General features: G+C 42.2%; 1 protein-coding gene across 6 annotated transcripts in view; it reads left to right on the top strand.

Annotated features, from left to right (window-relative positions):
• Nucleotides 1-16,369, top strand: part of Oatp26F (Organic anion transporting polypeptide 26F) — a 166,742-nt gene that overhangs the window by 71,139 nt on the left and 79,234 nt on the right. The gene's annotated exons all lie outside the window — the stretch shown is intronic.

Below are 16,369 nucleotides of genomic sequence, written 5' to 3'. Positions count from 1 at the left end.
CACTTAGTCGCTGTCTCCCGTGTTAGCCGGGTAGCGCAAGGAAACTGACGAAATGGTCCAACCCACCCACATACACGTGTATATACATAAACGTCCACACATGCTCATATAAATACCTATACATTTCAACGTATACGTACATATACATGTGGAAAGTATCACAATTTTGAGCGTGATCAATTATATTCCTATGAGTCCACGGGGAAAATGAAACACGGTAAGTTCTCAAGTGCACTTTCGTGTAATAATCTCATCATCAGGGGAGACACAAGAGAAAAATGTAACAGTCGGTTGATACACAACAAAGAGACTAAACTAGGACGCCATTTGGTAAACATGCGATTGTCGAAGACAGACAAGAAGCATATCATGAACTTATTATGTGGACGAAGAAGGTGAATTGTTTACAAATTTTATCCACAATAAAGTTATCCAGTCTGTATAGACCTTCCCTAATATTAAGATTATGATTGTGTATTTGATAATAGAAGATTCAATTATATTTCTCGTGGTACTGGAGTTGAGTTAATAACTGAGATGGCATTACTCCAGTCAGTACAATGATCACAGTTTTTAACGTGATTAAAGTTAACGTGATTAGACTTAAGCAACATAAATAGAGTATAAGAGCGGGGCAAGACTCAAATGCCTTGTTTAATCTCGTTAAAAACTATGATCATTGTATTGAGTGGAGTAATGCCACCAAAGTTATTAACTCTAACTCCAATACCACGAGAAATATCATTGAATCTTCTATTATTAGATACACAAATAATTATAATCCTAATATTAGAGAAGGTCTGTACAGATTGGATAACTTTATTGTGGATAGAATTTGTAAACAATTCACCTTCTTGTCCACATAATAAGTTTATGATACGCTTGTTGTCTGTCTTGGACAATCGCATGTTTACCAAATGGCGTCCTAGTTAAGTCTTTGTTGTGTATCAACCAACTGTTTATTTCTTTCTTGTATCTCTCCTGTGATTATTACTCGAAAGTGCACTTGGGAACTTTTCGTGTTTCATTTTCCCCATGGACTCATAGGAATACACAGACATACTCCGACATAAACATGTATATACACATGTACACATTCATACTTACTGCCTTCATCCATTCTGTCGCCACCCCGCCACACATGAAAAGGAGCATCATACTGTCTGCCTTTATGCATTCCCATCACCACCCTGCCACACATGAAATAACCCCCCTCCCCCCTTATGTGTGGGAGGTAGTGTTAGGAAGACAACAAAGGCCCCATTCGTTCACACTCAGTCTCTAGCTGTCATGTAATAATGCACCGAAACCACAGCTCCCTTTCCACATCCAGGCCCCACAGAACTTTCCATGGTTTACCCCAGACGCTTCACATGCCCTGGTTCAATCCATTGACAGCACTTTGACACCGGTATACCACATCGTTCCAATTCACTCTATTCCTTGCACGCCTTTCACCCATCTGCATGTTCCGGCCCCGATCACTCAAAATCTTTGTCGCTCCATCTTTCCACCTCCAATTGGTCTCCCACTTCTCCTCGTTCCCTCCACCTCTATTCCTTCAAACATAGCCATTTTTACTTTCGGAGATAATGTTCTCGACTTCCACACATTCTTCAAGGCTCCCAGGATTTTCGCCCCCTACCCCACCCTATGATTCACTTCCGCTTCCATGGTTCCATCCGCTGCCAGATCCACTCCCAGATATCTAAAACACTTTACTTCCTCCAGTTTTTCTCCATTCAAACTTACCTCCCAATTAACTTGACCCTCAACCCTACTGTACCTAATAACCTTGCTCTTATTCACATTTACTCTTAACTTTCTTCTTTCACACACTTTACCAAACTCAGTCACAAGTTTCTGCAGTTTCTCACATGAAACAGCCACCAGCGCTGTATCATCAGCGAACAACAACTGACTCACTTCCCAAGCTCTCTCATCCCCAACAGACTTCATACTTGCCCCTCTTTCCAAAACTCTTGCATTCACCTCCCTAACAACCCCATATATATATATATATATATATATATATATATAATATATATATATATATATATATATTTTTTTTTTGCCGCTGTCTCCCGCGTTTGCGAGGTAGCGCAAGGAAACATACGAAACAAATGGCCCAACCCACCCCCATACACATGTATATACATACGTCCACACACGCAAATATACATACCTACACAGCTTTCCATGGTTTACCCCAGATGCTTCACATGCCCTGATTCAATCCACTGACAGCACGTCAACCCCGGTATACCACATCGAACCAATTCACTCTATTCCTTGCCCTCCTTTCACCCTCCTGCATGTTCAGGTCCCGATCACACAAAATCTTTTTCACCCCATCTTTCCACCTCCAATTTGGTCTCCCACTTCTTGTTCCCTCCACCTCCGACACATATATCCTCTTGGTCAATCTTTCCTCACTCATTCTCTCCATGTGCCCAAACCATTTCAAAACACCCTCTTCTGCTTTCTCAACCACGCTCTTTTTATTTCCACACATCTCTCTTACCCTTACGTTACTTACTCGATCAAACCACCTCACACCACACATTGTCCTCAAACATCTCATTTCCAGCTCATCCATCCTCCTGCGCACAACTCTATCCATAGCCCACGCCTCGCAACCATACAACATTGTTGGAACCACTATTCCTTCAAACATACCCATTTTTGCTTTCGGAGATATTGTTCTCGACTTCCACACATTCTTCAAGGCTCCCAGAATTTTCGCCCCCTCCCTCACCCTATGATCCACTTCCGCTTCCATGGTTCCATCCGCTGCCAGATCCACTCCCAGATATCTAAAACACTTTACTTCCTCCAGTTTTTCTCCATTCAAACTTACCTCCCAATTGACTTGACCCTCAACCCTACTGTACCTAATAACCTTGCTCTCATTCACATTTACTCTTAACTTTCTTCTTTTACACACTTTACCAAACTCAGTCACCAGCTTCTGCAGTTTCTCACATGAATCAGCCACCAGCGCTGTATCATCAGTGAACAACAACTGACTCACTTCCCAAGCTCTATCATCCCCAACAGACTTCATACTTGCCCCTCTTTCCAAAACTCTTGCATTTACCTCCCTAACAACCCCATCCATAAACAAATTAAACAACCATGGAGACATCACACACCCCTGCCGCAAACCTACATTCACTGAGAACCAATCACTTTCCTCTCTTCCTACACGTACACATGCCTTACATCCTCGATAAAAACTTTTCACTGCTTCAAACAACTTGCCTCCCACACCGTATATTCTTAATACCTTCCACAGAGCATCTCTATCAACTCTATCATATGCCTTCTCCAGATCCATAAATGCTACATACAAATCCATTTGCTTTTCTAAGTATTTCTCACATACACTCTTCAAAGCAAACACCTGATCCACACATCCTCTACCACTTCTGAAACCACACTGCTCTTCCCCAGTCTGATGCTCTGTACATGCCTTCACCCTCTCAATCAATACCCTCCCATATAATTTACCAGGAATACTCAACAAACTTATACCTCTGTAATTTGAGCACTCACTCTTATCCCCTTTGCCTTTGTACAATGGCACTATGCACGCATTCCGCCAATCCTCGGGCACCTCACCATGAGTCATACATACATTAAATAACCTTACCAACCAGTCAATAATACAGTCACCCCCCTTTTTTGATAAATTCCACTGCAATACCATCCAAACCTGCTGCCTTGCCGGCTTTCATCTTCCGCAAAGCTTTTACTGTCTCTTCTCTGTTTACCAAATCATTTTCCCTAACCCTCTCACTTTGCACACCACCTCGACCAAAACACCCTATATCTGCCACTCTATCATCAGACACATTCAACAAACCTTCAAAATACTCACTCCATCTCCTTCTCACTTCACCACTACTTGTTATCACCTCCCCATTTGCGCCCTTCACTGAAGTTCCCATTTGCTCCCTTGTCTTACGCACTTTATTTACCTCCTTCCAGAACAACTTTTTATTCTCCCAAAAATTTAATGATACTCTCCCACCCCAACTCTCATTTGCCCTCTTTTTCACCTCTTGCACCTTTCTCTTGACCTCCTGTCTCTTTCTTTTATAGATCTCCCACTCAATTGCATTTTTTCCCTGCAAAAATCGTCCAAATGCCTTTCTCTTCTCTTTCACTGATAATCTTACTTCTTCATCCCACCACTCACTACCCTTTCTAATCAACCCACCTCCCACTCTTCTCATGCCACAAGCATCTTTTGCGCAATCCATCACTGATTCCCTAAATACGTCCCATTCCTCCCCCACTCCCCTTACCTCCTTTGTTCGCACCTTTTTCCATTCCATTGCAGTGGAATTTTTTAAAAAAGGGGGTGACTGTATTGTTGATTGGTTGGTAAGGTTATTTAATGTATGTATGATTCATGGTGAGGTGCCTGAGGATTGGCGGAATGCTTGCATAGTGCCATTGTACAAAGGCAAAGGGGATAAGAGTGAGTGCTCAAATTACAGAGGTATAAGTTTTTGAGTATTCCTGGTAAATTATATGGGAGGGTATTGATTGAGAGGGTGAAGGCATGTACAGAGCATCAGATTGGGGAAGAGCAGTGTGGTTTCAGAAGTGATAGAGGATGTGTGGATCAGGTGTTTGCTTTGAAGAATGTATGAGAGAAGTACTTAGAAAAGCAAATGGATTTGTATGTAGCATTTATGGATTTGGAGAAGGCATATGATAGAGTTGATAGAGATGCTCTGTGGAAGGTACTAAGAATATATGGTGTGGGAGGCAAGTTGTTAGAAGCAGTGAAAAGTTTTTATCGAGGATGTATGGCTTGTGTACTTGTAGGAAGAGAGGAAAGTGATTGGTTCTCAGTGAATGTAGGTTTGCGGCAGGGGTGTGTGATGTCTCCATGGTTGTTTAATTTGTTTATGGATGGGATTGTTAGGGAGGTGAATGCAAGAGTTTTGGAAAGAGGGGAAAGTATGCAGTCTGTTGTGGATGAGAGAGCTTAGGAAGTGAGTCAGTTTTTGTTTGCTGATTATACAGCGCTGGTGGCTGATTCATGTGAGAAACTGCAGAAGCTGGTGACTGAGTTTGGTAAAGTGTGAGAAAGAAGAAAGTTAAGAGTAAATGTGAATAAGAGCAATGTTATTAGATACAGTAGGGTTGAGGGTCAAGGCAATTGGGAGGTAAGTTTGAATGGAGAAAAACTGGAGGAAGTAAGGTGTTTTAGATATTAGATATCTGGGAGTAGATCTGGCAGTGAATGGAACCATGGAATCAGAAGTGAATCATAGGGTGGGGGAGGGTGCAAAAATCCTGGGAGCCTTGAAGAATGTGTGGAAGTTGAAAACATTATCTTGGAAAGCAAAAATGGGTATGTTTGAAGGAATAATGGTTCCAACAATGTTGTATGGTTGCGAGGCGTGGGCTAGGGATAGAGTTGTGCGCAGGAGGGTGGATGTGCTGGAAATGAGATATTTGAGGACAATATGTGGTGTGAGGTGGTTTGATCGAGTGAGTAATGTAAGGGCAAGAGAGATGTGTGGAAATAAAAAGAGCGTGGTTGAGAGAGCAGAGGAGGGTGTTTTGAAATGGTTTGGGCACATTGGGAGAATGAGTGAGGAAAGATTGACCAAGAGGATATATGTGTCGGAGGTGGAGGAAATGAGGAGAAGTGGGAGACCAAGTTGGAGGTGGAAAGATGGAGTGTGAATTGGATCGATGTGGTATACCGTGGTCGACGTGCTATCAATGGATTGAATCAGGGCATGTGAAGCGTCTGGGGTAAACCATGGAAAGTTGTGTGGGTCCTGGATGTGGAAAGGGAGCTGTGGTTTCGGTGCATTATTACATGACAGCTAGAGACTGAGTGTGAACGAATGGGGCCTTTGTTGTTTTTCCTAGCGCTACCTCGCACACATGAGGGGGGAGGGGGATGTTATATCATGTGTGGCGAGGTGGCGATGGGAGTAAATAAAGGCAGGCAGTATGAATTATGTACTTGTGTATATATGTATATGTCTGTGTATGTATATATATGTGTACATTGAGATGTATAGGTATATATATGCGTGTGTGGACGTGTATGTATATATATGTGTATGGGGGTGGGTTGGGCCATTTCTTTTGTCTGTTTCTTTGCGCTACCTCGCAAATGCGGGAGACAGCGACAAAGCAAATATATACAAATAAATATTTTATTTTTTCCTCGCTAATGCGGGAGACAGCGACAAAGCAAAATAAATAAAAAAATAAATAAAATATATATATATATATATATATATATATATATTTATTTATTTATTTATTTATCCCCAAATATTATTTATTTAAATATTGTTTAAATATTTTTTATTTATTTATTTATTTATTTATTCTGCTTTGTCGCTGTCTCCCGCATTTGCGAGGTAGCGCAAGGGAACAGACGAAAGAATGGCCCAACCCACCCACATTCACATGTATATACATACACGTCCACACACGCAAATATACATACCTATACATCTTAATGTATACATATATATACACACAGACATATACATATATACACATGTACATAATTCATACTGTCTGCCTTTATTCATTACCATCGCCACCCTGCCATACATGAAATAACATCCCCCTCCCCCCTCATGTGTGCGAGGTAGCGCTTGGAAGACAACAAAGGCCCCATTCGTTCACACTCAGTCTCTAGCTGTCATGTAATAATGCACCGAAACCACAGCTCCCTTTCCACATCCAGGCCCCTCAGAACTTTCCATGGTTTACCCCATACGCTTCACATGCCCTGGTTCAATCCATTGACAGCACGTCGATCCCGGTATACCACATTGTTCCAGTTCACTTTATTCCTTGCACGCCTTTCACCCTCCTGCATGTTCAGGCCCCGATCACTCAAAATCTTTTTCGCTCCATCTTTCCATGTCCAGTTTGGTCTCCCACTTCTCCTTGTTCCTTCCACCTCTGACACATATATCCTCTTTGTCAATCTTTCCTCGCTCATTCTCTCCATGTGACCAAACCATTTCAAAACACCCTCTTCTGCTCTCTCAACCACACTCATTTTATTACCACACATCTTTCTTACCCTACTCGATACTTACTCGATCAAACCACCTCACACCACATATTGTCCTCAAACATCTCATTTCCAGCACATCCACCCTCCTGCGCACAACTCTATCCCTAGCCCACGCCTTGCAACCGTACAATATTGTTGGTACCACTATTCCTTCAAACATACCCATTTTTGCTTTCCGAGATAATGTTTTTGACTTCCACACATTCTTCAAGGCTTCCAGAATTTTCGCCCCCTCCCCCACCCTATGATTCACTTCTGCTTCCATGGTTCCATCCGCTGCCAAATCCACTCCCAGATATCTAAAACACTTCACTTCCTCCAGTTTTTCTCCATTCAAACTTATCTCCCAATTTACTCAACCCTCAACCCTACTGTACCTAATAACCTTACTCTTATTCACATTTACTCTCAACTTTCTTCTCTCACACACTTTACCAAACTCAGTTACTAGCTTTTGCAGTTTCTTACATGAATCAGCCACCAGCGCTGCGTCATCAGCGAACAACAACTGACTCACTTCCCAAGCTCTCTCATCCACAACAGACTTCATACTTGCCCCTCTTTCCAAAACTCTTGCATTCACCTCCCCAACAACCCCATCCATAAACAAATTAAACAACCATAGAGACATCACACACCCCTGCCGCAAACCTACATTCACTGAGAACCAATCACTTTCCTCTCTTCCTACACGTACACTTGCCTTACATCCTCGATGAAGACTTTTCACTGCTTCTAACAACTTGCCTCCCACACCATATATTCTTAATACCTTCCACAGAGCATCTCTATCAACTCTATTATATGCCTTTTCCAAATCCATAAATGCTACATACAAATCCATTTGCTTTTCTAAGTATTTCTCACATACATTCTTCAAAGCAAACACCTGATCACACATCCTCTACCACTTCTGAAACCACACTGCTCTTCCCCAATCTGATACTCTGTACATGCCTTCACCCTCTCAATCAATACCCTCCCATATAATTTACCAGAAATACTCAACAAACATATATACCTCTGTAATTTGAACACTCACTCTTATCCCCTTTGCCTTTGTACAATGGCACTATGCAAGCATTCTGCCAATCCTCAGGCACCTCACCATGAATCATACATACATTAGGTAACCTTACTAACCAGTCAACAATACAGTCACCCCCTTTTTAATAAATTCCACTGCAATACCATCCAAATCCGCTTCCTTGCCAGCTTTCATCTTCCGCAAAGCCTTTACTACGTCATCTCTATTTACCAAATCATTTTCCCTAACCCTCTCACTTTGCACACCACCTCAACCAAAACACCCTATATCTGCCACTCTATCATCAAACACATTCAACAGACCTTCAAAATACTCACTCCATCTCCTTCTCACATCACCACTACTTGTTATCACCTCCCCATTTGCGCCCTTCACTGAAGTTCCCATTTGCTTCCTTGTCTTACGCACTTTATTTACCTCCTTCCAAAACATCTTTTTATTCTTCCTAAGATTTAATGATACTCTCTCACCCCAACTCTCATTTGCCCTCTTTTTCACCTCTTGCACCTTTCTCTTGACCTCCTGCCTCTTTCTTTTATACATCTCCCACTCATTTGCATTTTTTCCCTGCAAAAATTGTCCAAATGCCTCTCTCTTCTCTTTCACTAATAATCTTACTTCTTCATCCAACCACTCACTACCCTTTGTAATCTGCCCACCTCCCACTCTTCTCATGCCATAAGCATCTTTTGCACGAGCCATCACTGCTTCCCTAAATACATCCCATTCCTCTCCCACTCCCCTTACGTCCGTTGTTCTCACCTTTTTCCATTCCGTACTCAGTCTCTCCTGGTACTTCCTCACACAAGTCTCCTGCCCAAGCTCACTTACTTTCACCACTCTCTTCACCCCAACATTCTCTCTTCTTTTCTGAAAACTTCTACAAATCTTCACCTTCACCTCCACAAGATAATGATCAGACATCCCTCCAGTTGCACCTCTCAGCACATTAACATCCAAAAGTGTCTCTTTCGCGTGCCTATCAATTAACATGTAATCCAATTACTCTCTCTAGCCATCTCTCCTACTTATATACATATACTTATGTATATCTCTCTTTTTAAACCAGGTATTTCCAATCACCAGTCCTTTTTCAGCACGTAAATCTACAAGGTCTTCACCATTTCCATTTACAACACTGAACACCCCATGTATACCAATTATTCCCTCAACTGCCACATTACTCACCTTTGCATTCAAATCACCCATCCCTATAACCCGGTCTCTTGCATCAAAACCACTAACACATTCAGCTGCTCCCAAAAAAACTTGCCTCTCATGATGTTTCTTCTCATGCCTAGGTGCATATGCACCAATAATCACCCATCTCTCTCCATCAACTTTCAGTTTTACCCATATCAATCTAGAGTTTAATTTCTTACACTCTATCATATACTCCCACCACTCCTGTTTCAGGAGTAGTGCTACTCCTTCCCTTGCTCTTGTCCTCTCACTAACCCCTGACTTTACTCCTAAGACTTTCCCAAACCACTCTTCCCCTTTACCCTTGAGCTTCGTTTCACTCAGAGCCAAAACATCCAGGTTTCTTTCCTCAAACGTACTACCTATATATATATATATATATATATATATATATATATATATATATATATATATATATATATGTATATATATGAACATGCAGGAGGGTGAAAGGCATGCAAGGAATAGAGTGAATTAGAATGATATTGTATACTGGGCTCGACGTGCTGTCAATGGATTGAACCAGGGCATGTGAAGCGTCTTGGGTAAACCATGGAAAGTTCTCTGGTTCCTGGATGTGGAAAGGGAGCTGTGGTTTGGGTGCATTATACATGACAGCTAGAGACTGAATGTGAACGAATGTGGCCTTTGTTGTCTTTTCCTAGCACTACCTTGTGCACATGCTGGGGGAGGGGGTTGTTATTTCATGTGTGGCGGGGTGGCGACGGGAATGAATAAGGGCAGACAGTATGAATTATGTACATGTGTATATATGTGTATGTCTGTGTGTGTATATATATGTATACGTTGAGATGTATAGGTATGTGTATGTGCGTGTGTGGATGCGTATGTATATACATGTGTAAGTGTGTGGGTTGGGGCATTCTTTCATCTGTTTTCTTGTGCTACCTTGCTAATGCGGGAGACAGTGACAGAGTATTATAAATAGATAAATAAATAAACGTCCATACACGCACATATACATACATATACAAACATACATATATACACATGTACATATTCATGCTTGCTTGCTTTCATCCATTTGTGGCGCTACCCTGCTCCACAGGAAACAGCATCGCTACCCCCTGCTTCAGTGAGGTAGCACCAGCAAAGTATACAAAAGAAGCCACATTTGTTCACACTCAGTCTCTTGCTGTTATATGTAATGCACCGAAACCACATATACATACATATACATTCCTGGCACTACCCTGCCCCACAGGAAACAGCATTGCTACCCCCTGCTCCAGCAAGATAGTGCCAGGAAAACAGATAAGAAAGGCCACATTCATTCACACTCACTCTCTAGCTTTCATGTGTAATGCTTTGAAACTATAGCTCCCAATTCACATCCAGTCCCACAGACCTTTCCATGGTTTACCCCAGATGTTTCACATGCCCTGGTTCCATCCATTGACAGAACATTGACCCCAGTATACCACATCGTTCCAGTTCACTCTGTACCTTGCATGCCTCTCACCCTCCTGTATGTTCATGCCCCGGTCACTCAAAATCTTTTTCACTTCATCCTTCCACCTCCAATTTGGCCTCCCGCTTCTCCTTCTTCCCTCCACCTCTGCCACATATATCCTCTTTGCCAGTCTTTCCTCTCTCTTTCTCTCCACCCTCTTCTGCTCTCTCAACCACATTCTTTTCACTTCTACACATTTCTCTTACCCTTTTATTATTTACTCGATCAAACCACCTCACACTACATATTGTCCTCAAACATTTCATTTCCAATACATCCACCCTCCTCCATACAACCCTATCTATAGTCCATGCCTCACAACCATATAATATTGTTGGAACTACTATTCCTTCAAACATACCCATTTTTGCTCCGAGATAATATTCTCTCCTTCCACACATTCTTCATTATTCCCTGAACCTTATTATTATTATTATTATTGTTATTATTATTATTATTATTATTATTATTATTATCATTTTATTTATGTATTTATTTTGCTTTGTCGCTGTCTCCCACGTTAGCGAGGTAGCGCAAGGAAACAGACGAAAGAATGGCCCAACCCACCCACATACACATGTATATACATATATATACATACACATCCACACACGCAAATATACATACCTATACATCTCAACGTATACATATATTTATACATACACAGACATATACATATATACACATGTACATAATTCATACTGTCTGCCTTTATTCATTCCCATTGCCACCTCGCCACACATGAAATAACAACCCCCTCCCCCTCGTGTATGCGAGGTAGTGCTAGGAAAAAACAACAAAGGCCCCGTTCGTTCACACTCAGTCTCCAGCTGTCATGTGATAATGCACCGAAACCACAGCTCCCTTTCCACATCCAGGCCCCACAGAACTTTCCATGGTTTGCCCCAGATGCTTCACATGCCCTGGTTCAATCCATTGACAGCACGTCGACCCCAGTATACCACATCGTTCCAATTCACTCTATTCCTCGCACGCCTTTCACCCTCCTGCATGTTCAGGCCCCGATCACTCAAAATCTTTTTCACTCCATCTTTCCGCCTCCAATTTGGTCTCGCACTTCTCCTCATTCCCTCCACCTCTGACACATATATCATCTTGTTCAATCTTTCCTCACTCATTCTCTCCATGTGACCAAACCATTTCGAAACACCCTCTTCTGCTCTCTCAACCACACTCTTTTTATTACCACACATCTCTCTTACCCTTACATTACTTACTCAATCAAACCACCTCACACCACATATTGTCCTCAAACATCTCATTTCCAGCACATCCACCCTCCTGCGCACTACTCTATCCATAGCCCATGCCTCGCAACCATACAACATTGTTGGAACCACTATTCCTTCAAACATACCCATTTTTGTTTTCGGAGATAATGTTCTCGACTTCCAAACATTCTTCAAGGCTCCCAGAATTTTCGCCCCCTCCCCCACCCTATGATTCACTTCCGCTTCCATGGTTCCATCTGCTGCCAAATCCACTCCCAGATATCTAAAACACTTTACTTCCTCCAGTTTTTCTCCATTCAAACTTACCTCCCAATTGACTTGACCCTCAACCCTACTGTACCTAATAAACTTGCTCTTATTCACATTAACTCTCAACTTTCTCCTTTCACACACTTTGCCAAACTCAGTCACCAGCTTCTGCAGTTTCTCACATGAATCAGCCACCAGCGCTGTATCATCAGCGAACAACTGACTCACTTCCCAAGCTCTCTCATCCACAACAGACTGCATACTTGCCCCTCTTTCCAAAACTCTTGCATACACCTCCCTAACAACCCCATCCATAAACAAATTAAACAACCATGGAGACATCACACACCCCTGCCGCAAACCTACATTCACTGAGAACCAATCACTTTCCTCTCTTCCTACACGTACACATGCCTTACATCCTTGATAAAAACTTTTCACTGCTTCTAATAACTTGCCTCCCACACCATATATTCTTATTATTGTTATTATTATTATTATTATTATTATTATTATTATTATTATTATTATTATTATTATTATGGGGATAGGGTATCCCTGGGGATAGGGGTGAAAGAATACTTCCCACGCATTCCTTGCGTGTCGTAGAAGGCAACTAGAGGGGACGGGAGTGGGGGGCCAGAAATCCTACCCTCCTTGTATTTTTTAACTTTCTAAAATGGGAAACAGAAGAAGGAGTCACGCGGGGAGTGCTCATCCTCCTCGAAGGCTCAGACTGGGGTGTCTAGATGTGTGTGGATGTAACCAAGATGTGAAAAAAGGAGAGATAGGTAGTATGTTTGAGGAAAGGAACCTGGATGTTTTGGCTCTGAGTGAAACGAAGCTCAAGGGTAAAGGGGAAGAGTGGTTTGGGAATGTCTTGGGAGTAAAGTCAGGGGTTAGTGAGAGGACAAGAGCAAGTTGAAAGTTGATGGAGAGAGATGGGTGATTATTGGTGCATATGCACCTGGGCATGAGAAGAAAGATCATGAGAGGCAAGTGTTTTGGGAGCAGCTGAATGAGTGTGTTAGTGGTTTTGATGCATGAGACCGGATTATAGTGATGGGTGATTTGAATGCAAAGGTGAGTAATGTGGCAGTTGAGGGAATAATTGGTATACATGGGGTGTTCAGTGTTGTAAATGGAAATGGTGAAGAGCTTGTAGATTTATGTGCTGAAAAAGGACTGGTGATTGGGAATACCTGGTTTAAAAAGCGAGATATACATAAGTATACGTATGTAAGTAGGAGAGATGGCCAGAGAGCGTTATTGGATTACGTGTTAATTGACAGGCACGTGAAAGAGAGACTTTTGGATGTTAATGTGCTGAGAGGTGCAACTGGAGGGATGTCTGATCATTATCTTGTGGAGGCTAAGGTGAAGATTTGTATGGGTTTTCAGAAAAGAAGAGTGAATGTTGGGGTGAAGAGGGTGGTGAGAGTAAGTGAGCTTGGGAAGGAGACTTGTGTGAGGAAGTACCAGGAGAGACAGAGTACAGAATGGAAAAAGGTGAGAAAAATGGAAGTAAGGGGAGTGGGGGAGGAATGGGATGTATTTAGGGAATCAGTGATGGATTGCGCAAAAGATGCTTGTGGCATGAGAAGAGTGGGAGGTGGGTTGATTAGAAAGGGTAGTGAGTGGTGGGATGAAGAAGTAAGATTATTAGTGAAAGAGAAGAGAGAGGCATTTGGACGATTTTTGCAGGGAAAAAATGCAATTGAGTGGGAGATGTATAAAAGAAAGAGGCATGAGGTCAAGAGAAAGGTGCAAGAGGTGAAAAAGAGAGCAAATGAGAGTTGGGGTGAGAGAGTATCATTAAATTTTAGGGAGAATAAAAAGATGTTTTGGAAGGAGGTAAATAAAGTGCGTAAGACAAGGGAGCAAATGGGAACTTCAGTGAAGGGCGCAAATAGGGAGGTGATAACAAGTAGTGGTGATGTGAGAAGGAGATGGAGTGAGTATTTTGAAGGTTTGTTGAATGTGTTTGATGATAGAGTGGTAGATATAGGGTGTTTTGGTCGAGGTGGTGTGCAAAGTGAGAGGGTTAGGGAAAATGATTTGGTAAACAGAGAAGATGTAGTAAAAGCTTTGCGGAAGATGAAAGCCGGCAAGGCAGCAGGTTTGGATGGTATTGCAGTGGAATTTATTAAAAAAGGGGGTGACTGTATTGTTGACTGGTTGGTAAGGTTATTTAATGTATGTATGACTCTTGGTGAGGTGCCTGAGGATTGGCGGAATGCTGTGCATAGTGCCATTGTACAAAGGCAAAGGGGATAAGAGTGAGTGCTCAAATTACAGAGGTATAAGTTTGTTGAGTATTCCTGGTAAATTATATGGGAGGGTATTGATTGAGAGGGTGAAGGCATGTACAGAGCATCAGATTGGGGAAGAGCAGAGTGGTTTCAGAAGTGGTAGAGGGTGTGTGGATCAGGTGTTTGCTTGGAAGAATGTATATGAGAAATACTTTGAAAAGCAAATGGATTTGTATGTAGCATTTATGGATCTGGAGAAGGCATATGATAGAGTTGATAGAGATGCTCTGTGGAAGGTATTAAGAATATATGGTGTGGGAGGCAAGTTGTTAGAAGCAGTGAAAAGTTTTTATGGAGGATGTAAGGCATGTGTACGTGTAGGAAGAGAGGAAAGTGATTGGTTCTCAGTGAATATAAGTTTACGGCAGGGGTGTGTGATGTCTCCATGGTTGTTTAATTTGTTTATGGATGGGGTTGTTAGGGAGGTGAATGCAAGAGTTTTGGAAAGAGGGGCAAGTATGAAGTCTGTTGTGGATGAGAGAGCTTGGGAAGTGAGTCAGTTGTTGTTCGCTAATGATACAGCACTGGTGGTTGATTCATGTTAGAAACTGCAGAAGCTGGTGACTGAGTTTGGTAAAGTGTGTGAAAGAAGAAAGTTAAAGAGGAAATGTGAATAAGAGCAAGGTTATTAGGTACAGTAGGGTTGAGGGTCAAGTCAATTGGGAGGTAAGTTTGAATGGAGAAAAACTGGAGGAAGTAAAGTGTTTTAGATATCTGGGAGTGGATCTGGCAGCGGATGGAACCATGGAAGCGGAAGTTGATCATAGGGTTGGGGAGGGGGCGAAAATCCTGGGAGCCTTGAAGAATGTGTGGAAGTCGAGAACATTATCTCGGAAAGCAAAAATGGGTATGTTTGAAGGAATAGTGGTTCCAACAATGTTATATGGTTGCGAGGCGTGGGCTATGGATAGAGTTGTGCGCAGGAGGATGGATGTGCTGGAAATGAGATGTTTGAGGACAATGTGTGGTGTGAGGTGGTTTGTTCGAGTAAGTAACATAAGGGTAAGAGAGATGTTTGGAAATAAAAAGAGCGTGGTTGAGAGAGCAGAAGAGGGTGTTTTGAAATGGTTTGGGCACATGGAGAGAATGAGTGAGGAAAGATTGACCAAGAGGATATATGTGTCGGAGGTGGAGGGAACGAGGAGAAGAGGGAGACCAAATTGGAGGTGGAAAGATGGAGTGAAAAAGATTTTGTGTGATCGGGGCCTGAACATGCAGGAGGGTGAAAGGAGGGCAAGGAATAGAGTGAATTAGATCGATGTGGTATACCGGGGTTGACGTGCTGTCAGTGGATTGAATCAGGGCATGTGAAGCGTCTGGGGTAAACCATGGAAAGCTGTGTAGGTATGTATATTTGCGTGTGTGGACGTGTATGTATATACATGTGTATGGGGGTGGGTTGAGCCATATCTTTCGTCTGTTTCCTTGCGCTACCTCGCAAACACGGGAGACAGCGACAAAGGGAAAAAAAAAAGAAAAAATTATTATTATTATATAGCAGTATTTGATTATTATTTTGATATGCTAGTACCTCTTTTGTGGGGCTCCTACAACTCTTAAGGCTGTGTTCTGCATGTGGATGGGCTCTTTTTTGATAAGAAGGTCCTTGATGATGCTGTTCTCTTTTCTGTACACTGATGATGCAGCCTCATTGAGGATGACTTCTTACATGATGTGATACAACTTGCTGACAAAGTCCACATACACCTAATTGTTTGTTTTATAGAGCATGCACAGGATTATTTGCTG

The sequence above is a fragment of the Panulirus ornatus genome, chromosome 56, assembly GCF_036320965.1.
Source record: "Panulirus ornatus isolate Po-2019 chromosome 56, ASM3632096v1, whole genome shotgun sequence".
NCBI classification, from domain to species: domain Eukaryota; kingdom Metazoa; phylum Arthropoda; class Malacostraca; order Decapoda; family Palinuridae; genus Panulirus; species Panulirus ornatus.
This window is presented reverse-complemented; position numbering and strand designations above follow the sequence as displayed.